The sequence below is a fragment of the Equus asinus genome, unplaced genomic scaffold (genome assembly GCF_041296235.1).
Source record: "Equus asinus isolate D_3611 breed Donkey unplaced genomic scaffold, EquAss-T2T_v2 contig_4, whole genome shotgun sequence".
NCBI classification, from domain to species: domain Eukaryota; kingdom Metazoa; phylum Chordata; class Mammalia; order Perissodactyla; family Equidae; genus Equus; species Equus asinus.
In genome coordinates, this window is record NW_027225071.1 from 934,494 (window position 1) to 956,817 (window position 22,324).

The following is a 22,324-nucleotide window of genomic DNA, read 5'->3' on the forward strand; positions in this document are numbered from 1 at the left end:
TTAGTATTCACATAAATTTTAAAAACACATTTAGCATGCTCCAGTTCGTGGAATTACCTGTGTATGTTGACCAACTAAATATACACCATCTTTTAAAACAATTCTATTTGTAAATTGACACCACCACTTTATGACTGACACACTTGATTATGTTCAAAAGTTTATTAGTGGCATAAAACTCAGCTAGTTTAGAATAGTTCTGAGTCTCAAAATTAAAGTGTACTATTTTAGCCTCGACTTTATCCTAATTTGGAGAATGGGTATATATCACCAAACTGCTTAATTTTCTGATTCTGAGACCAAATACCTAATAGCCCCTGCGTAGAATGTGATACATGCTCAAACACCAGCTAGAGGCCACTTAGCTCTGGATCACAAGAACACTCAGAAGTTTTAAATCACCCGAAACTTAATTCTAATTTTCCTAAATTCTGTTTGTTAAGTGAAGTTTCCTGTTACCAGGAGAGTAAATTGTTTAGTTATCTCAGTCATACAAAAATTGAAGAAACACAACCTGTGTTAAACCTGGCTAATTGTTGGGTCTCCTTGTGTTTATCACTACAGTCTGCCTACATCACAGGTAATCCTGTCATCATTGATGGAGGCTGGAGCTTGTGATTCAGGATCTCCTTGCTGGGAAGGCAGGCCCTTCCTATACACTGTAAACCCGGCTATGAAGAAAACTCACTCATCATCTCTTTCCTATTAATGGAATATTAATGAAAACAAGCCCTTTTTAAGGATGTCATTGTTCACAAGAATTTGATTCTTTAAATATATTAATCTCTTTTGAAATCATTGTAGCTTAATAACATCACTGCAAAAGAATAGTTTTTAAAATAAGCCTCAATTTGTAAGCATATAAAATTAAAATATGAAGGAAAAAAGTAAGTTTTTTAAAAGAAAAGTGTATTCATTTCTATTTCCCAATATTCAGATGTTTTTGTTCAGGTCTGCATTGGTCTGTATGTGGATACTAATTTAAAATTTTTACACCGTTATAAATGAACAGCAAAGGTAGGAAGGAGTTTGGCTTCACTAACTTATGTTAAAAGAACTATAGACTATTCAGAACTATATGTTGGTCTGTTATATAAAATAAAAATAATCATCAGGTGTTTATACTTAATGGATGTTAGCACTTGGAATTAAGTACTATTTTCTTAGTCTAACTAAAAGATCTTTATTAAAATAAACAATGACATTTGACATGAGCCTAAGAAACATAATAGTTAACTAACGCAGTGATGCAGGCTTGGCGAGCCGAGGAGTCAAAAGAAAGATTTCTTGGACTCTCGAGGTCTGGCAGAAGTGCTCTTTTATTAAGAGAATAGCATGGAGTAGCATGGGGACAGGACCCATGGACAGTGAAGAGCTGCAGGCATGGGGACAGGACCCAGGGGCGGTGAAGAGCTGCAGCATGGGGACAGGACCCAGGGGCGGTGAAGGGCTGCAATGGGTTGAGGGTAGGGCTAAATTTATAAGGCATAGGTATGTGAGTTATTTCTTTACAAGACAAAGGAAAGATCATGAAAAAAATGTTAAAATGGTGTCTTTGCAGGTGGCGTCTGGTTATTGGGTGGTCCTAGAACTTTGGGTAAGAATCAGATCAATGAGGTCAGGATGTCCTGTGCTTCCCGGAGGATGATGTAGATCGGTATGTAGGCCAGGACGCCTTGGGCTTCTCTCCAGCGGGCAGCCTTGATCTGCATCAGCAGTATCATCAGTTTGAGGGATATTTTTTAGATTAAGTATAGATTTCTTCACCAAATTCCAGGATAACAGACAGGAGGATATAAAACTTAGAAATAGTCTCTGGATAAATAAATATAAATGAATCATATAACAGGAAACAAAACTAAAGAAAATAAAAGTTCCAAGAAAAAGTTCAAGTAAATTCATGTATGAGAGAGTACTAGGAAGTTTTTTCTTGTTCTTTTAGTTTTAGCGTTTTGTGTTTGTTTTTTATTTGTAGCTACCTCAAAAGACCAAATGGTATGATGCACATATAGATAATAAATGAGCAGTCTTTTCTCTTAGAATGTTAATTAATATTAACAAGGAAATTTTTAATGGACAATGAAAGGATAACATTTTGTTATAATAATTGCAGTGGATTCTAACATTAACTCATGACCCTCAGGGTCAGTTCTCTCAGAGCTAACTGTGAACTATAAAACAGTGTCAACAATAAAAGTAAACTGGAGCCCAAAAGTTCATGTTCTCTAAAGTAAGGTTAATTAATCAGGTTGATGGATCAATGAGGAGCATATGACTGAAAGAAAAGGAAAAATACATTTCACTCCTGTGGTAAGAGGAAGCTGGATGTCACCAGAAGCCTTTCAAGCTTTAGGGAGGAAGAGTCAGTGTAGGAAAATAACCATTGTAGACGGCCTGAGCCAGGTCATGGGACGGGACTTGGGTTCCTCCATCCTGTCCACAAAGGAGCACCTGAGAGACGAGGAGGAGCGGCTCCTGTCTGCTGGGGATGGTCCTGGACACTGTCTGTCTCGCCTGAACAGCGGTGATTAAAACTGGCAGTTGCTTAAAGGAGTAAAAAACAGGTAAGAAATTCTTTATTTCTGAAGGACATGGAAATGCCCCGGAAGGGGCGCGCGCCCAGGCTCACACTCGGGTGGCGGGGTCGATCAGGGAAGGCAGACCCGAAGCGGAAGGGAGGGGAGGGGAGGGGAGGGACGCGGGCTGCCGCCGGCACCGCAGCATCCACGCGGGCCAGCGGGAGGCTCGAGCCAACACGCGGCCGAGGGGACGAGCCGCCCGCCACGCCGCTCGCTGCAAGGGTCCTGTTCTCGCGGCGCCTCGGAGAAGACGCGCCGCGGTGCGCCCGGAGCGCGCGACGGCCCGGCCCGGGAACCGGGCTCCCCGCCGCGGGCTGCCGGCCCGCCCTCCCCGCGCGGCCTCGCCCGACCCTTCCCGCCGGCTCCCCGCCCGCACAGCGCCTAAGGCCGCCAGCGCCGCGCCGCCGAGCCCCGGACCCGTGGAGGCCGCGGGCCCGCCCGGGTCTCCCGCGCCGAGAGGGCGGGGCGCCGCCTGGGGCGATGCGTGCGGGCGCCCGCCCGGTCGTCCCTGGGCCGCGGCGCAGCCGGGTCCCCCGCGGGCCCGCCCGTCCCTGAGCCGCGGCGCAGCCGGGCCCCCCGCGGGCCGCGAGCTGGGCCCCCGAGACACCAGGGTAAGCGGAACCGGCGGGGCCTCAGGGCTTGCGGGCCGGGGGCGCGGAGGCGGGCGCGGCCCTGGGGTGCGTGGCTGTGTGCGCGCTCACTTGTTAGTTGTTGCTGCCGTGGGTTTCTCTCGTTTATTTTAGTTCTTAAAACAACCGGAGGGTGTGGCTCCTGTGGGCCGAGGTGCCGCTGCGCCCAGACGCCGCCGCTGGAGCCGGCACCACTGTCGAGTTGGGGGCGGCCGTGCTGCCCGGGCCTCCCGCGGGGGCGTCAGCGGCCCTGCAGCCGGCGGTGCGGGCTCTGCCGCCGGGGCTGCGTGCGCGCTGCGGGGCGCGGAGAGATGCTCCTCTGCCTTCTGGCTCTTCTGGCCGCTCTATGATCAGATCGCCACGAGAGACTCTAACGGGAGAAGGAAAGCCTAATAGCGTGTGTACACGAGAGAAACCCAGGAAAACAAGTAACTTGCCAAAATGGCCGAGGCCCTCGCCTTAAATGCCATCCTCAGCTGAAGACAAAAGATGTTGGGGGTGGGGAGAGCCAGGGGCTTCAGAGGGTAGGAAGGCAGTTCACAGGTAGGAGAAAAGGAGCAAACATTTGGAAAACAAGTGTTTGGCCACGCAGAAACAGAAGACAGAGGGGAGCCCAGCAAACAGGCTTTTCTAGGCTCCTCCCGCTCTACTGCCTCGTTCTTGTCACACCAAGGTGACATAGCTCGCTTCCTGAGACAGGTTTTTGTATCACTTTTAGGCGCTTAAAGTGAAGGTAACAAGAAAAACCTCTGAGTCTTTTTTTTCTTACAAATAATCCTAAAATAATGTTCATGTTGAAAGAACACATTTTGGGGTCACACATTTTGTTCCGCTTCAGTACACTCTGATGCTTGCACAACAAAATTGCCCGAGAACGCATTTCTCAGAACTATCAACATGTCAAGTGACTGTACTTCCCAGGCAGCAGCCTGTTATCTCACCCTAGAAGCTGGTGTACTTGTTGCCCTAGAAGATTAACAGCAGGAAGCCGCATTTCCTTTAGCCTCCGGTCAAGAAATGGATAACATGAGTGGATAGAGAGAGGCAGATACCCTACTGAGACAAGTCAACCTCTGTTTCCACTGAAAGACTAAAAGCCCTTTTCAACCCCACTCCATCTCTCTAATGGGGCCTCCGCCTGAAGTTATTGCTGCTACAAAGTGCTCTCGTGAAATTCTAGTTTACTGTTTCTCTCCAAGTCAAGAATGTAACGTTTCAATTCAGCAAGTACCCGTGTGTCTTCTCTGGGCCACGCAGGCATGGGGACAGGAGATACAAATATGAATTAAATAAAGTTTCTGCCATTCAGTAACTCAAAATCCAATGGATCAGAATATACCTAACAAAAAATTAGGTAGTGGATTCATGGTATGCTAATGATGTGAGCAAAGTGACTGAATCGCATAATATATTTTCCAGCATATTTTGCCTGTATTTTTATTTTTTAATTTTTTCCTTTTTTTAGGATTTCCCTAGAAGGCATTGTAGAATAAGTGGGAAAAGGTCGATGATGTAGGTCTGAGCCCTGGGGCCTACACCAAAAGTTGCTATCCTGGATGTGGAAGTTTGGCCCTCACATCCATTCCTGCTTGCTTCTTGTATGCCTCTTTGTACAGGCGAAACTGGAAAGCTAAAGTATTTCCTAGACTCCCTCGCAGGTAGAGTTCTGGATGTAAAATTAGCGTCTGGCAAGTAGATGACTTGCCTGAGATTTCGAAGGCAGGGATGAGGCAGAGGCATCTCCCTGCTATTTTTGGCGAATTTCTGTTGACAAGGACGGTGCAGGAGATGCGAGTGTCCAGTCTCCAGAACTGTGGGTGTTGGGAGGGCCTTACAGCAGCAGGGACAGCCAGGTCAGCGTTGTCGTGTTGAAGCACCAGCTCTCTGGCTGTCCGGAGGTGGTTGAGGGAGGTGGGAAACATCTTCTGTGTTCTCTGTCCAGGCAGCTTCCAGATCCCAGCCTCTCTGGGTCTCAGCTACAGTGTTGTTCTTGAACGCTGTAGTCCCTGTGGGGTCTCCTGATTGAGGCAAAAATAGTACATTCCCCAGTGGTTCAGTTACTAGTGTTCTAGAAGTCCTTCCTGGAGGCCCAGCGTAGACCCTGCTCTCTAGCCTTTTCAACAGTTCACTCAATTCCCTGTAGAATCTCTTTCTGCTTAAAATACCTGGAGTGGTTTCTATTTTCTGCGCTGACTCATTAATATGTTTGCTCTGTAGCCTCCAAGAGTCATCTAAACCTAATCTCTTCAGTTTCTTTTGATGGGAAGTGAAGACATGAGATGAGGCCCAGGGGCCTGCAGTGATCTGATGCCTTCAGCTGGGCTGTGCCCTCACCGGGTGCTGCAGACCCCACATTGAGTTTATCCCTGAAGGTATTTGAGTTTGTTACGCATAGACTAGATTATCTCTGACATCTCTTGCTGTACAAATATAATGTAAACGCCTTCTTCATTTAAAACATTTACAGAATGTATTCTGTAACAAGAAATTGTTGAGTATCTGGTTCATGCCCAACTGTTTCCTAGTCCTATTGATAATTGATAGGCTGCTCACAGACCCCAATGATAGAACAGATGTTTCCTCTAGGGGAAAGGGTTTACATCTTTTGCACACAAAGCCTAGGAACACAGTATGTGGGGAATGGAGCTGCCTGTATATGCACTTGTGTGAGGCGGTGGTGTTCTCAGTGTTTTTAGAGTCATGTATCCTGCATGTTAAAGAAAGCACAATTATGATAAGTTCTAAAGAGTTTTTAACAGCTTTATAAAGTTATTAAAGATATCTTGTTGATATCATAAAAGCTCTTTGCCTTTTTCGAAATCCATTCCTTTATTTTTCTGTGGTTTACATGAAGGACTGAAAGGTTTGAATTTACCAGTGTCCCTTCAGCACATGTATGCTTTCTTCTCAGGGAAAATCCTATAAAAGGAGGAGAAAGCATTGAGGGGACTATTTTGGGACTGCATGATGTACTTAGTACTTTTTTAAGATTTTCTGTGACATAGGCATTTTCACCATTTTACTGATGAAGAAACTTATCTGTACTGGTTAAGTAACTTGCCCCAAATGGCCCAACTAGGAGGCAGTGACACAGGATTTACAGTAAGGATTAATCCCATTGTCCTCTAACCACTCCGCATCTTGCCGTTTATGGTGTAGTTGATGCAGATATACACAGAGTTCCCTACAGACACATTCTCTTTCACCTCTCATCCTTTAATCCTGTGGTTTCTCTGCCTGTACTGGTCTTTATTTTCTTCACAAGAGTGGGTCCTCTTTCAAGGCTTGACCCCAGCCAAGTAGGCAATACCTCCTTTCTCCATTTAACTATGTGACTGTACTTCTCACATCACAATTAAATTACCTTGAGGTAACACTAGCTGCTATAACAGATAAACTCAAAATCTCAGTAACAACACAGAGGCAGCTTATTTCTCCCTCATGGAAAGTTCAATCAGGTGTTCAGCTAGTGGCCTTCTACTCAGTGATTCAGGAACCCACACTCTTTTTATATTATGGCTGTGCCATCCCCTAAGACCGTCGAGTCCTTAGTTTCCAGGCAATGGACAGGAAAAGAGAGGGTATGTGGAAGACTGCATGAGAGGTTTCTTACAAGTGAAGAGTAGAAGTAGCAGACATTGTTCATGCCCACGTCCTGTGGCCAGAGCTCAGTAACATGCCACACTGACTTGCAAGAGAGGCTAGGAAATGTCAAATACCTGTGTGCGCAGGCAGCAGGGGAAACTGGTTTGATGAACACATATCAGTCTCTGTGCCTCCCTTAAAGAATAGAGACTGCATCTCAGTCATCTTGGTATCTTATCCAGTGAAAGTCTGATGAACGTCACTGATTTTGAAGTGATGGGGTTGCTGTCTTATGTGCCCCAAATTGAAACTTACTACATTCTATTATGGTTGCTTAAGGAATGATCTGTCATTCTCTGATTAGGTTTTAACCTCTGAGTAGAGGAACTATGTCAGACTGTTTACTTTTGAATCCCCAGCACAAGGACTAGAACATAGCAAGAGCTTAATAGATGTTTGTCAAATAAGTGAGTGAGTCCTCAGAGAGAAGAAAGAGGGACAGAGCTAGTCTATGTGGAGTTAGGAAATACTAATTGACAAGGTGACTTGTAAGTTAAATGTTGAATGACTGATAGAATTTTACCAAGTAGAGAGAGCAAAAAGGAAGTGCAGGCAGGGATGGTAGTGGTGTTGTGTTACTGTTTTGTTTGTTTCATGGGTAGAAATTTAGAAAACAATCACATGTTTATAAGCCCAATTTTTTTTAATTCGATATTCAAATATTACAAATGAACTTCAGGGATGGGGAGGGAAAATATACAACTTTACAATGTATATGATCTCTATTGACTAAAAGGGTGGTCCTAAAAACCTTGGTATTGGTCTTTAGCTACTAAAATTGTTATTTTCGGTTTATTTGTTGAGATATATCAATACAAAGGCAGTGTTCTGGTTGTGTGTCCTCTGAAGATTTTGCACCATGTCAAGAAGCTAGGGAGATAGATATGTGTGAGCCAAAGGTCCCTCATCACTGCTCCTCATCAGAACTTCTCAGAGCTGGCTCTGCGTCAGAATCACCTGTTGGATTGGTTAGGGTGCTTTTGGCTGCAAGTAACAGGATATTTGGCCAAAATTACTTTCAAAAATACAGGTTTAATTTTTCCCACACAACAAGATGTCTGAAGGTAAGCGCGTCCAGGGTTTGTTCGGTCCCCAGTGATATCAGGCTCTAGGTCACTTTCTATGAGCCAATCTTGCCTTTTTCTTCATGGGTGAATGATGGCTGCTAGAGTTCCAAGAAACATAGTGCCCCTCCACAGCTCCATTTCCACACACACACACACACACACACAATTTAAAGGCACAAAGAGGAGAGGGTTCTCTTGCTTCCCTGTCTTTTTATTAGGAGTCTTACCCAGTGGCCTCCAATAGCCTTGCTCACAAACTTCATTGGACAGAGTGAATTACGCTCAGCTCTGAACCACCAGCCGGCAGAGAGGAATGGTGTTAGAGAGATTGATTTAGCCCAGTCGTGATTTACCCCTTGGGGTGGAGGAGGGCCCCACCGGCATGCCTGAGCAGTGGTTTTAGGTAGTTAGTAAGTCCTGTCTGCCACACTTGGGGGGTTCAGTCTCTGGAGATTCTGATTGTAGTAGGCCTAGAAATAATATTTTAAACTTTCAATTAAATGCTTTTTTCCTAGGTGAGGAGAGAGATTACAAAGGAGAAAAGCAAGTACTGGGTCCTTTCTTACCTAGGGATAATTTCCTTTCATTCATATCTCATTATACAGTGTTTTACTTTACGTGTCTGTATCAGTTAACCAAACAGCAGAGCAGTTGTTTTTCTCTGATAACTTGGTCCCATGTGGTTGGCACGCTAACACTTTCAGATGAGGTCGTTCTTGTTCAGGGAAACATTCTCAGTCGTTTCAGTACTTATTTATCAAGGACATTTTAAGCCCTACTCTTCACTTGATCTGAATTCGTCACGGCTGGGCAGTGCTCCTTTTGGAAAATGAGCCTTAGATCAGAGTTGGTTAGCAGGACCCAGGAACTGGAAGGTTTCTGTATGTTCTATATAGAAGTACTGCGTGAGACTGAGAACCCCCCCTTTCAACACGTGAATGGATAAACCCCGAAGGTAGGTGATGTTTATCATTGTAATCATTATAGAAGGCTTCATGAACAGTCCTGGAGATGCTCCTTCAAATGTACGAATACAGCACATATTGTACTCCAGCAATATATGTAAATTCTCAATAAGAACATCCCAGTAAATGTTGGACAGTCCATATCACAGACAACAAACAACAGGAATAATCAGCCTTTATCCATGTAATGATCTTTTAGCAGTAATTCAGTCGATAGCAGTAAGCCTTTGGACATTTGCAAATCATAGTTCTTTTATTTCCTCTGAAATATTACTGAAAGCACTTTTTTTTTTTTTAAGGAAGATCAGCCCTGAGCTAACATCTGCCTCCAGTCCTCCTCTTTTTGCTGAGGAAGGCTGGCCCTGAGCTAACATACATGCCCATCTTCCTCTACTTTATATGTGGGACGCCTGCCACAGCATGGCTTGACAAGTGGCATGTCGGTCCGCACCTGGGATCCGAACTGGGGAACTTTAGGCCACCGAAGTGGAACGTGTGAACTTAACCACTGTGCCACCAGGCCAGCCCGCAGAAAGCACCTTTAAACATTTAGATTAATAAGATAACCTGAAAAAGAGAAGGCTGATTTAACAAACATCTCCTCTATGTGAAAGCGTGTTTACAAAAGGGTTTTAATTGTGCTTCACTTGCCAGAAGGAGCAGGGCAAGTGATAGGCTCCTTCAGCTCCACCTTTTCTCTATCCCATTTGTTGGGTTTCAGGAAAAGGTTTCATTTGGTGAAAGATTTTTGGCTTAAGAAATATTTGAAAACTGCTGTAGAAGATTCTAGGCAGTTCTCCATTTTCTTAACCACAAAAACAAAAATGACCTTAAATTGTAGCGGGTGGGATTAAGTTACCTAAAGTCAAATGACGAGATTCTATCTCTGAAAAATAGTGTTACCAAGGAAAGCTGTATTCCTTTTCTCTAAAGCTTTAAGAATTGCATAAATTTTTTCAGTGTATTTTAAATTGCGTAAGAAAGTCTTCTTGTAAAAATCCTAACAGTACAGAAATATAGAGAATGAAAATGAAATTTCAACCTCTTCAATTCCATTTTCCACCCAAAAGGCAACTACTATTAACAGACCTTTTTTCTCTATTTACATCCATACTCATATACAGAACTGCTCATCTTCTTGATGTGCAGTTTTCTCTCAGGTTTGGAGGAAAGACTAAGGAAACTGTTCAGGTCCACAGCTCTATGATTTTGGTGGCATATATCCATAATACTGGAAAGCAAAGCTCAAATTGAGCCAAGATTGTTTCTAAGTGTTTGGGTCAGTCCTGTAGGAAATTCTGTATACTAAGAATGCTAGAGAGTCAGCAGCCGTTGGCGTGTGTATGCAGGTGACACCTGACCTACTGACCTACATGCAAGTGGACAGGCAGATGGTCTTAGCAGCCACGTCCCTGGGCTCAGGTCAAACCTCCTTCTTCTATTGAAATCTGTATTTGAGTCACAGAATTTGATTAAATTCATGTTATTTACTGAATTTATGAAATCTATAAAATTTCACCATTTGACGCAGGATAGGTTTTTTTTCCTAATATAGTGTACAGGTTGTGATATCAGTCTGAATAAGGCACTACCTTGATGGAGAAGCAGAAAAAAACTTGTTTCTGTGTATAGGCGCTTTTATCTAAAATATCTTCCGAGTTCTCAGTGTAATTTTCTGATAAAAATCTCTCAAAGCCTCTCAGCTTAACTGGATTTTTTAAAAGAAAACCTCCTTAATTCTTAGAATCTTAAGACATGGTTAAGTGGCAAGGTGTCAGCCAGTTAACTATTAATTGAGAATATGTAAATAATATTTGTCATGAGAATAGGACAAAAGTTCTTGTTCCATTCATTTTGTCACCAATGTTGTACAACCATTTAGGTTAGTACAATTTTTTATTCATAATAAACTCTATTAACATTTCTAACAATGGGAAAGAGTAAAGCTGAACATAATACAAGGTAGAAAATAAAAATATTTGTATTTGCTTGTAGAAGATGTTTTCAAACTTCTTGTGGAATGTGTTTTCAAACTTAGAATTAACTATGAGTATATATGAGTGGGATTTTAAATAAAATATTATAGCAAAAATGTAAAAATATAATGTAGTGATTTGGTAGAGATGCATGAAGTCAATGATACAGATTAAAGAACCAACTCATTTCACAAGTTTTTACACGGTTTTACTGTGAGGCTTGGCTGACATTGGCTATTAGTTGAAAAAGTTACTTAGCTTCTCTAGGCAGTAGTTTTCTCATTTGAATGTTAAAGAGATTAGACTAGGATATTTCTAAAGACCTTTCCAACTTTTTTTATACCATTACCCTGTGATTCTTAATTTCTTGGAAACCACCTAGTTTCTCTGAATTTCCCCACTTTTTCATTTTTCCATCCCAGATACTCAGCATCTCAGATGCTTAACAGCTCTCTTAAACCTTCCCTGGGACTGAGGACTTCAAAAGTCTTCCGTGAACACAATGAAAAAATAATTAAGGTCCATTAACTAGAGTATTTTATTTAACCAACATTGTTTAAAAAAAGAGCATTTCACTTAAATTTATTTTTTGGATAACTGACACCTATTTTATTGAATACCAGATTTTTGCTTATTTTAACATTCTCTTTAAAGAAAATCTCTAAATTGTATTATATATTTTAATGCCTTTAATAACAGAAAATATCTCCACATCATTTTCTTTTCTTTTCTTTTCTTTTTCTTGGAGATGTAGAATCACCTTTCTAAACATCTCTTATAATACTGGGGATCTTTCAGGGCAGTTCAGGTATGAAGGTTCTTATGAAGGATGCATTTGGTGGCAAGTGACAGGAACCCAGCTCGAACTGGTGAGGAATTAATTGGCTCATCTAACTGAAAGGAGCTGCTTCTAGGTGTACCAACAATATGAGTATTAATCTGGAGCTCTCTCTCTCTCTCTCTCTTTGCATATTCAGAATCTGCTTTGCTCTATGATCATTCTTTGGAAGGCTTTTCTTATATGTCACAAAGATTGTCAACAGCAAGTCTGGGCTTAGCAACTCTAAAAGAAAGCAAGCTCTTTCCCAGTGATTCCAGGAAACACCATAAAGCTGACTCTCATTAGCCAGGTATGAGTCACTTGCTCATGCCTAGAACAGTCAGTGTGACCAGGGAAGGAGCTCCTCATTGTCTAGGCCTGTCCCCCTCTCTGGAACATTGGTGCAGTAGGGGGTTGGGGAGGTGAGGATGACGTGAGCCTCACATGAACCATGGATGGAGACTAGGGGAGCTGTGGATTCCACAAGAGAAAATTAGTGTGCTGTTGCCAAAAAAGGAGGGGAAGAGACACTTGGCAGGACAAAACTGTAAATACTCCTGTGGAAAAGACATTTATCCCCACGTTTTGTACACCTAGATTGCTCTTTTCCATCTCTTTCACTGTCAGCTGTCACTCGTGCTGTTGTCAGTTTGCTTCTTTACAATCTCTTCATTCGTTTGTTTTAATTTATAACGTCTTATCTTCTGAGGGTTTGGAAACCAGATGAGCAGAGTCATTAGAGTTGTTTTCAAAATAAGAGTTAATGGGCTCTGAATGAGGACTGGAGAGCCTCTCTCTGAGTAAGGGGTATAAACTTTCTACTTTTTAATGGATTTCATCACATTTCTTTTGGCCCTTCAAAAGTCATTTCTGGGGGCCAGCCCTGTGGCCGAGTGGTTAAGTTCACACGCTCTGCTTCGGCGGCCCAGGGTTTTGCTGGTTCAGATCCTGGGTGCAGACATGGCACTGCTCATCAGGCCACGCTGAGGCAGCGTCCCACATGCTGCAACTAGAAGGACCCACAACTAAAATATACAACTGTATACTGGGGGAATCTGGGGAGTTAAAAAGCAGAAAAAAAAAAAAAAAGATTGGCAACAGTTGGTAGCTCAGGTGCCAGTCTTTAAAAAAAAGTCATTTCTGCATATTTTCTGATTTCTTTGCCAAAACTGCTTTCTTAATAGGTGATATACTATTGTAATTTTAAGATCCAATGACTATGAACAGTAAATGCCATGAACACGGTTGCTTTAAGTAAAAGTTACATTTTTGTGATTTTTCTAAATTTAAGTGGGTTTCTGACGATAGCTTACGTGTTCTTTTGGAAATGAAAACAGCAGAGAATAAACAAAGCTGAGCAGCTGTAAGTTGCTTTACTGGACTTACTAAAAGACTGGCATTTTATTTTACCTTTCCTCTTTGTAATACTGCTCTGATTGCAGATAAGTAGTTTAGCATTCATGGTGGAGTTTAGGGGAGAATAGGGAAATTTTTTTGAAACACAAAACTATGTATTTCCACAAATATCATATACTGTGCAACACACCAAGTTTTGATCATTTATGTTAAAAAGGACCAGAATAACATTAATAAAATAAATTCTCAAAGGCTTCATTTTAGTCAATAGTTTATCTCTACTAGAAATAATCAGTTGTACTTGTTGGCTGTTTAAAAATACTCTTCGTAAGTAGCATAATTGGCTGATTTTGAGAATTTGGTGGAGGTAGTTCTAGTGGCGCTGCCCAAGAGTTTCTATGTAATTCTACTAAAGAAAAAGGTGAAGAAATGACAGTGGTGAGTGTTACATCCACCTAATCAAGAAGCTGGCCTTGACAGAAAGAAGTAAAAAATATGGTCAAAGAAAATCAATGGGCTTAAGTAATAAATTCTTCAAGGTTAATAGGAAAAGCAGAAGGATTCTTAGAGATTTATGATAATTAGAGAGAAGGAATATGAGTGGCTTATAACCAACACTGTTGGATGCTTATCGTGTGCATGGTTGGAACTACTCTTGTCTCCATTTTGTAGATAAGGAATTAGTTAGAAAGAGGCTAAGCGATTTGGTATATGATGGAGCTGAACTTCAGACCCAGGTTTGTCCAACTCCAGAGCCAGCAGACCTGGTCACTTACTCTGAGATGAAGGGTCATTCTCTACAGAGGGTAAAGGCCAAGCCCCATGGTTTTGGACGTGATATTCCAAATCTCTACCCTCCTCCCCCGTTACTCTCAGCCTCCTCCTACATGCAAAGTGGGAGCAGCAAAGTTTCCCTCACACCCCACTGGCTTTCATGCTTCTATGCCCTTAAGACAAGGGTTTTCTGAGCCCAACATTTTCCTGTCAAAATGCTGTTCTTTCTCATTATGAGTCTAAATTTTGGAATAAGTTTTTTAATTCAAAAAATTATATATACATATATATAATATGTCATCATATATGCATATGTTTATTATACATAATAAAAATCAAGCTGAAGTTTCTTTGAGATGCCTTTCTGGCTAACACTGTGTTTTGTAAGGAAGAAAAATGGTGGTGGTGATGGTGGTCGTGGTGGAAAGGATATAATTTTCTTTGAAATTTTAAATTCAAACATCTTGGCACTTTGTTAAACAGAAAATGATTCCTTGAGGCAGGAGTCCTGTCTAATTAATCTTTGTCTTTATGGCCTAGCATAGTGCCTGGCACATATTAGGCACTTAAATATGTGTTGAATTAGATTTTCCCTTATCTTACATAATTTTTCCTTTGGTCCTACCTAGGTTTGTAGTTTGTACCTCTACTATAATATTCATCATACATGTTGCATTAGGAATAACTTTGGTTACTAGTAAAAAGAAAACTTGACTAATAGTGGTTTAAACCATTACCTCAAAGCTTGGCAGCCCAAGACTGATGCAGCAACTCAAGGATGTCATCAGGGAACCCACTCCACTTCTGTACTCTCTTTGGTATAAGGCTTTTTATTCTCTTGGTGGAAAGAGGGCTGCTGTCCCCCAGGTAGTGTATCTACATCCAAGGAAGGAGAAAGGGAAATGTTAGAGGTGAAAAGTAAACAGTATGATTCTCAAAAGTCCTTCCCTTATTATTTGGGAATGAAAGCCCTTCCCAGGGACTCCCACTTATGTCTCATTACATAGAGCTGGGACACATGGCTACCTCTAGCTGCAAACATGGCTAAGAATTGGATTATGTGGCTTTTCAGCCTCTATAGCCTGGGCAGCCAGGGGAGAAAAGGTTGAAGTGGGTGTTTACGAAGCCAACCTTGTAGGTCTGCCCTACAAGTTTTTAGTTACTTGGTATAAGTTTATGTTTCCTGGCATACCATAAGCCTATGGAAAACAAAGAATGTGTTTTGGCAATCTTTGAGTTACCCATAATAACCAGCAGGAGACTACCATAGCACTTATAGTGTCTAAGACATTGTGGCTACTCAATCAATGTTGTATTTTTTTACTTTAATTCAGAAATAAGAGCCGGGCAGGAATTAGTGACTCTGGTTTCTCTGAAAATGATGGAGTCCATAGATTTCTCTTTGGTGACTCATTTCCTCTATCAACATTGGAAAATTACCTGGAGCTTTCCTGCTTCATCAAGTTGGCCCATTACAGAGGACAATTTAACAGTAATATTGCCTGGAATGTGTAAAGTATAACTCAAAAAACAGGATGGGAGAGAAATCATGAACATATGATGGTCAACAAGGGCTTTTTTAAGAGAGATAAAAAGGTAGATAAGCAATAGGATAATATATTGTAATCAAAGAAAAGATTAGCAATTGAAAGTTAAGAATAATCTAAAATATCTTAGCCATTCAGAGTTCTAAGGGGAAAAATAAGTACAATTCATTCCTTTAAATGGCTCAAATTGCTGTCTGATTCATTTATTTAAATCCCAAATTGCTATTCTATATCTATACTGTTTCTCCTTCAGAACAGATCTTGTTCCTTTTCCCTCTATCATCTTACTCTTAATTATCAATCATGGAGAATGAAGATAAGACAATTGAACATGAAGATTTGGCACCATCCACAGAGATGAATAACATAGCCTCTACGGATCAAGAAACCCAGGTAAATCTGTGATCAAGTGTAGACCGTCTCAACCATTTCCTTAAGGAAGGGACTTCCAAATCTATGATAGCAACGTGTCCTCTTCGTTCTCTGTCACTCAGTTAACAATTCTCCCATTCTTAATCCCCAAGCTTGTACAGTAGGTGTGACTACCAATTTTCCCAGTCATTTTAGCAGCTAGCCCTACATAAAACTGCAGAAATAGAGAGCCTGTGAAATGCTTTGTGTTCGCAGCCTAAACCCTAGAATGCTTCTGGTTTCTTCCCTCTCTGTTTTTATTGCTTAAATTTAAGTAGATGAATGAATGTGAATTGTTTTTCATCACAGATAGTTATTTTTTTTCTGAACCACTTTGATATATTTACCAACTATTGCTTTGAATCATATCTTAAATAGGCTAATTTTTAAACAGTATTGCAAATGTAATGACATTGTATGTGACTCAGGCATTTATAATGCTACAATAGTGACTCAGTGGTAAACACCCCTAAGAGAGTTCTTGTTCCAAGCAGTAGCTGATTAGCTAGAAATGAAGCTGTATATTTCCCCTATGAACTGTTACCCTTAATTCTAATAATGGAAATTTTATTCGTGATGTGGTGGCTCAGTGAGTATAAAAATGGACAGCAAATGTACAGTTTTAAGTATTTTTTTAATTGCTTTAAACACAGGAGGAGACAGTTATGAACCTCAAAGGTACAGAGGGAAATGAACCAACAGAAGGAAGTAACCTATTGAGTAGCAGTGAAAAAAGGCTGCAGGAAACACCAACTGAATCAACTCATTTGCAAAGACTGAGACAAACATTTGCTTGCCTCCACATGGTTTACTGGATAGAGTGATAACAAATGGTATGTAAATGGTACGGGTGAATTCAGAAAGATGGTAAAAGATGAAGTTGTCATATAATGAAAGATTTCAAATAATATGGTTTAAAGGACAAAAAGAAGTTTATTTCTCTCACACATAAAAACTACTAGGTGGGGTCAGCCAGGTGGTGTACTGGTTAAGTTCACATGCTCCCTTTCAGCAGCCCAGGGTTTCACCATTCGGATCGTGGGTGCAGACGTAGCACCCCTCATCCAGCCATGCTGAGGCAGTGTCCCACACAGCAGAACTAGAAAGATCTTCAACTAGGATATACAACTACGTACTGGGGCTTTGAGGAGGAAAAAAACAAGAAAAAAGAGGAAGATTGGCAACAGATGGTAGCTCAGGGCCAATCTTTCTCACCAAAAAAAGGATACCTTAAAACCATATTTAAAAAAAAAAGAGGGGTCGGCCCCATGGCCGAGAGGTTAAGTTGGCAAGCCCCACTTTGGTGGCCCAGGGTTTCACCAGTTCAGATCCTGGGCGCAGACATGGCACCACTCATCAAGCCACACTGAGCGGCGTCCCACATGCCACAATTAGAAGGACCTACAACTAAAAATACACAACTATGTACCAGGAGGCTTTGGGGAGAAAAAGGAAAAATAAAATCTTAAAGAAAAAAAGGGGAGAGTAGAAACGGGTGGGCTTCCCTTCTGAAAAGAAAAAAAAAAGTTACTGGGTGAACAATTCACAATGGTATGTGTCTTTATTCCACACAGTCACTAGGGGCCCAGGCTGAAAAGCTCCACCATCTTCAACATGGAGGGCTTCCAAGAGCACTGTGGTCACCACCATTCCAGCTGTCAGAAAGAGGAAAAGAGCAGAGATCAAGGACCTTTTCCTCTTCTGCGTCAGAGTAATCTCACAGGATTATGTTAGACCTCCAATGAGAAAAGTGATTGAGAAATCAGTTGTAAACAGAAAAGCATTACATAAATGTTGGTTGTTATTACTGTTAAGTAATGCAACTAAGGTTTAAGCCAACACAGCTACACTTCCAAATGTCACATCATTTTATAAGGAAGAATCCTCGTTTGCAATTCAATTTATTCCCATAGAGCTGCTATTACTTAAAACATTTGGGAGGAGTGACGTCAGCAATATGGCTGAGTGAGCTAGTCCCTTCCTCGCTCTCCCTTTTGAGTTATAACTAAATGGACACTTACTGACCAACAGAGGAAACCCACACAGCACAACAGGATGCCTGAGAGACACACGCAGCTATAAATCTGAGGGTGGGTGGACTGGCCCCCCAGGAAGTGATGGAGACAGGTGAGCACACCCTGTTCTCCCCGCTAACCCTGTGCATGCAACACGAACACTCCAACCTGGTGCAAGCACCTGGAAAGTGGGAACACGCAGCAGGGCAACCATAAGAGGAGGCGGCGGTAACCCTTAGCCTGCACTCGTGGTTGATCTCCCAGTGGAGAGAGGGAGCCCACCACACCCCTGTGCGGTAAAGGAGCAGCCATAGCCCAGGTCCCAGCAGGGAAGCCCTGACCACCAAGCTCAGCAGCCCCACGGACTGCAGATCGTAAACAGGGACCTCAGCAGATTTCCAAGCTGGGGCAAATACTTCGCAGGTGTGCATGAATGCTCACAGTGCAGCTGTGCTCCCAAAGAGGTAACCAGTCCAGGCAACTGTGGGAATAGGTGTGGCAGCTTTGAACCCACATGCACTTACTTTCCTGGCGGGGAGGGGGAGCCCACCATGCCCCAGGGCTGTCAAGGAGCAGCCATAGCTCAGGTCTCTGCCTGGAAGCCCTGCCCACCAAGCTCAGTAGCACCACGGACTGTGGATCATAAGGGACCTCAGCAGATTTTTGTGCTGGGACAAACACTTCCAGGCACACATGAGTGCTCCCAAAGAGGGAACATGTCCCAGGCAGCTGTGGGAATAGGTGAGGTAGCTTTGAGCCCACTGGTGATCACTTTCCGGTGGAGAGGGGGAGCTCAGAGTGCCCCTGAGGCACCAAAGAGTGGCCCTAGCCTAGTGAGGAAGCCCCGCCTGACAAGGACAGTCCACACAAGTGCCTGAATGCATCCCAGGCTGGGGCAAGCACCCATAATACCCCCACAGCTTCCAGCAGATGGGGTACGGCCAGAAACACTACTCCTGCTCCCCGCTAGCGGTAACAGGGGGAATCTGCATCCTAAGAATACCACAAATGCCACAACAAAAGATTAGTTCATCAAACACCATGAGAAACTGCAGCAACAATTCAGACCAGGAGGAAAATGACAATTCTCCAGAAACCAACATGGAAGATACAGAAATATACAAGCTAAATGACCGAGAATTCAAAATAGCCATCATAAGGAAACTCAACGATTTACAAGAAAACACAGAAAGACAGTTCAAGGAGCCCAGCAACAAAATGGATCTCTTCACCAAAGAGATTAAAACTATAAAAAAAATCAAGCAGAAATTCTGGATATGAAAAACACAAATAATAATCTAGAATCATTAAGAAATAGAATTGATCTTATGGAGGAAAGAATTAGTCTTCTTGAGGATAAAAATGTAAAAATTCTACAGGTGGAGGAGGAGACAGAACTAAGATTTTTTCAAAATGAAGGAATTCTTCAAGAAATATCTGACTCAATTAGGAAAAGCAACATAAGGATTATAGGTATCCCAGAGGGAGAAGGGAGGGAGAAAGAAGCAGAGAGCTTATTCAAAGAAATAATTGCTGAGAACTTCCCAAACATGGGGATGGTTTCAGATTTACAGATAAATGAAGTTAATCGTATGCGCAACTTTATCAATGTGAAAAGACCCTCTCCAAGGCATATAATAGTAAAAACGGCAAAAGTTTGGGATAAACAAAGAATATTAGGAGCAGCAAGGTACAAGAAGATAACCTACAGAGGAAGCCCCGTCAGGCTTTCAGCAGATTTCTCAGTAGAAACCTCACAGGCTAGGAGAGAATGGAATAATATATTCAAAATACTGAAAGACAAAAACTTTCAGCCAAGAATACTCTATCCAGCAAAACTTTTCCTCAGATACAATAGAGAAGTGAAAGCTTTCCCGGATGAACAAAAGCTGAGGGAGTTCACTGCCACAAGACCTCCCCTACAAGAAATAATTAAAGATGCCCTCACACTGGCAACAAAAAGGCGAAGGTCTACAAAGCTCTGAGCAAGAAGGTAAATAGACAGACATGATCAGAAACCTGCAGCTCTCTACCAGAATAGGAAGGTAAAGACTCAATTACAACTTAAAAGAGAAAGGGAAAGAAAGCATCAGAAGCAATGATAAACACTTCAACTTAGCCACAAACTCAGGAAATTAAAAACAGAGCATTGTGTAACAGCAATTACCCAGAAGGGGAGAGGAAATGGAAGGAACTTGCTTAGGTTAATGGCGATAAGAGGCTATGAGAAAATGGACTGTCTCATCTCCAATATCTTTGATACAATCCTCACGGTAACCACTAAACAAAAAAATCAGAGCAAAACCACAATTCACAAAGAGAGAGAACTGAGAAATCCCTCTTGGAAAACCAACAAAATGAAATGGCAGTCAGAAATGCAAAGGAAGAGAAACAGTGGAAACATAGAACAACTAGAAAACGAGATAAAATGGCAGCATTAAGCCCTCATATAACAATAATCTCTCTAAATGTAAATAGACTGAACTCTCCAATCAAAAGACATAGAGTAGCTGGATGGATTAAAAAACAAGACCCAACAATATGCTGCCTCCAGGAAACGCACCTCAGCTACAAAGACAAACATAGGCTTAGAGTGAAGGGATGGAAGACAATACTTCAAGCTAATGGCCAACAAAAGAAAGCAGGGGTTGCCATACTTTTTATCAGACAAGGCAGACTTCAAGTTAAAAAAGACAATGAGAGACAAGGAGGGGCAGTATTTAACGATAAAAGGGAAATTCCATCGAGAGGACATAACACTTATTAATATATATGCACCTAGCACAGGGTCACCAAAGTACATAAAGCGATTATTAACAGACCTACAGGGAGAAATTAAGAGCAACACAATCACAGTAGGGGACCGCAGCACCACACTTACTTCAAGGGACAGATCATCCAGACAGAAATTCAACAAGGAAATTGCAGATTTAAATGAAACACTTGACCAGATGGAGTTAATGGACATATATAGAGCATTCCATCCAAAAACAGCAGAATATACGTTCTTCTCAAGTGCCCATGGAACATTCTCAAAGATAGACCATATGTTGGATAACAAGGCCAGCCTCAATAAATTCAAGAAGATTGAAATCATCCCAACCATCTTTTCTGACCACAATGCTAGGAAGCTAGAAATCAACCACAAGAACAAAACTGGGAAAGTCGGAAATATGTGGACATGCTATTGAACAACCATTGGATCATTGAAGAAATCAAAGAGGAAATTAAAAAATAACTGGAGACAAATGAAAATGAAAATACAACATACCAATTCTTATGGGATGCAGCAAAAGCAGTCATGAGAGGGAAATTCATAGCAACACAGGCCCACTTCAACAAGCAAGAAAAATCTCAAATAAGTAATCTTAACATACAGCTAACAGAGCTAGAAAAAGAAGAACAGATAAAGCCCAAAGTCGGCAGAAGGAGGGAAATAATAAACATCAAAGCAGAAATAAATGAAATATAGACTAAAAAAGCAGTAAAAAGGATTGATGAATCTAACAGCTGGTTCTTTGAGCAGATAAACAAAATTGACAGAACCTTAGCCAGACTCAACAAGAAAAAAAGAGAGAAGGCTCAAATAAATAAAATTAGAAATGAAAGAGAAATTACAACAGATACGGCAGAAATACAAAGGATTATAAGAGACTATTGTGAAAAACTGTATGCCCACAAATTTGATAACCTAGAAGAAATGGATGGATTCCTATACTCATATAACCTCCCAAAACTGAATCAATAAGAAACAGAATCTGAACAGACCAATCACAAGTACAGAGCTTGAAAGAGTAATCATAAACTTCCCAAAAAACAAAAGTCCAAGACCAGATGGCTTCTCTGGAGAATTGTACCAAACATTCAAAGAAGATTTAGTACCTATTCTCCTCAAACTATTCTGAAAAATTGAAGAAGAGGGAACATTTCCTAACACATTCTGTGAGGCCAACATTACCCTGATACCAAAACCAGACAAAGACAACACGAAGAAGGAAAACTACATGCCAATATCACTGATGAACTTAGATGCAAAAATCCTCAACAAAATATTGGCAAACTGAATACAGCAATACATTAAAAGAATCATACACCATGATCAAGTGGGATTCATTCCAGGGATGCAGGGATGCTTCAACATCCATGAATCAATCAGTGTGATACACCACATTAACAAAATGAGGAATAAAAATCACATGATCATCTCAATAGATGCAGAGAAAGCATTTCACAAGAGCCAACATCCATTTATGATAAAAACTCTCAATAAAATGGGTATTAAAGGAAATTACCTCAACATAATAAAGGCCATATATGACAAACCCACAGCCAACATCATACTCAATGGGGAAAAACTGAAAGACATTCCTCTGAGAACAGGAACGAGACAATGGTGCCCACTCTCACCACTCTTATTCCACATATTACTGGAGGTTTTGGCCAGAGCAGTTAGGCAAGAAAAAGAAAAGGAATCCAAATTGGAAAGGAAGAAGTGAAACTTTCACTATTTGTAGATGATGTGATTCTATATATAGAAAAC

General features: G+C 41.6%; 1 pseudogene; it reads left to right on the forward strand.

Moving 5' to 3' along the window:
- The first annotated feature begins 3,050 nt into the window (after positions 1–3,050).
- The window catches only part of LOC139043870 (sodium/hydrogen exchanger 9B2-like), a 51,527-nt pseudogene continuing 32,253 nt past the window's right edge, over positions 3,051–22,324 (forward strand).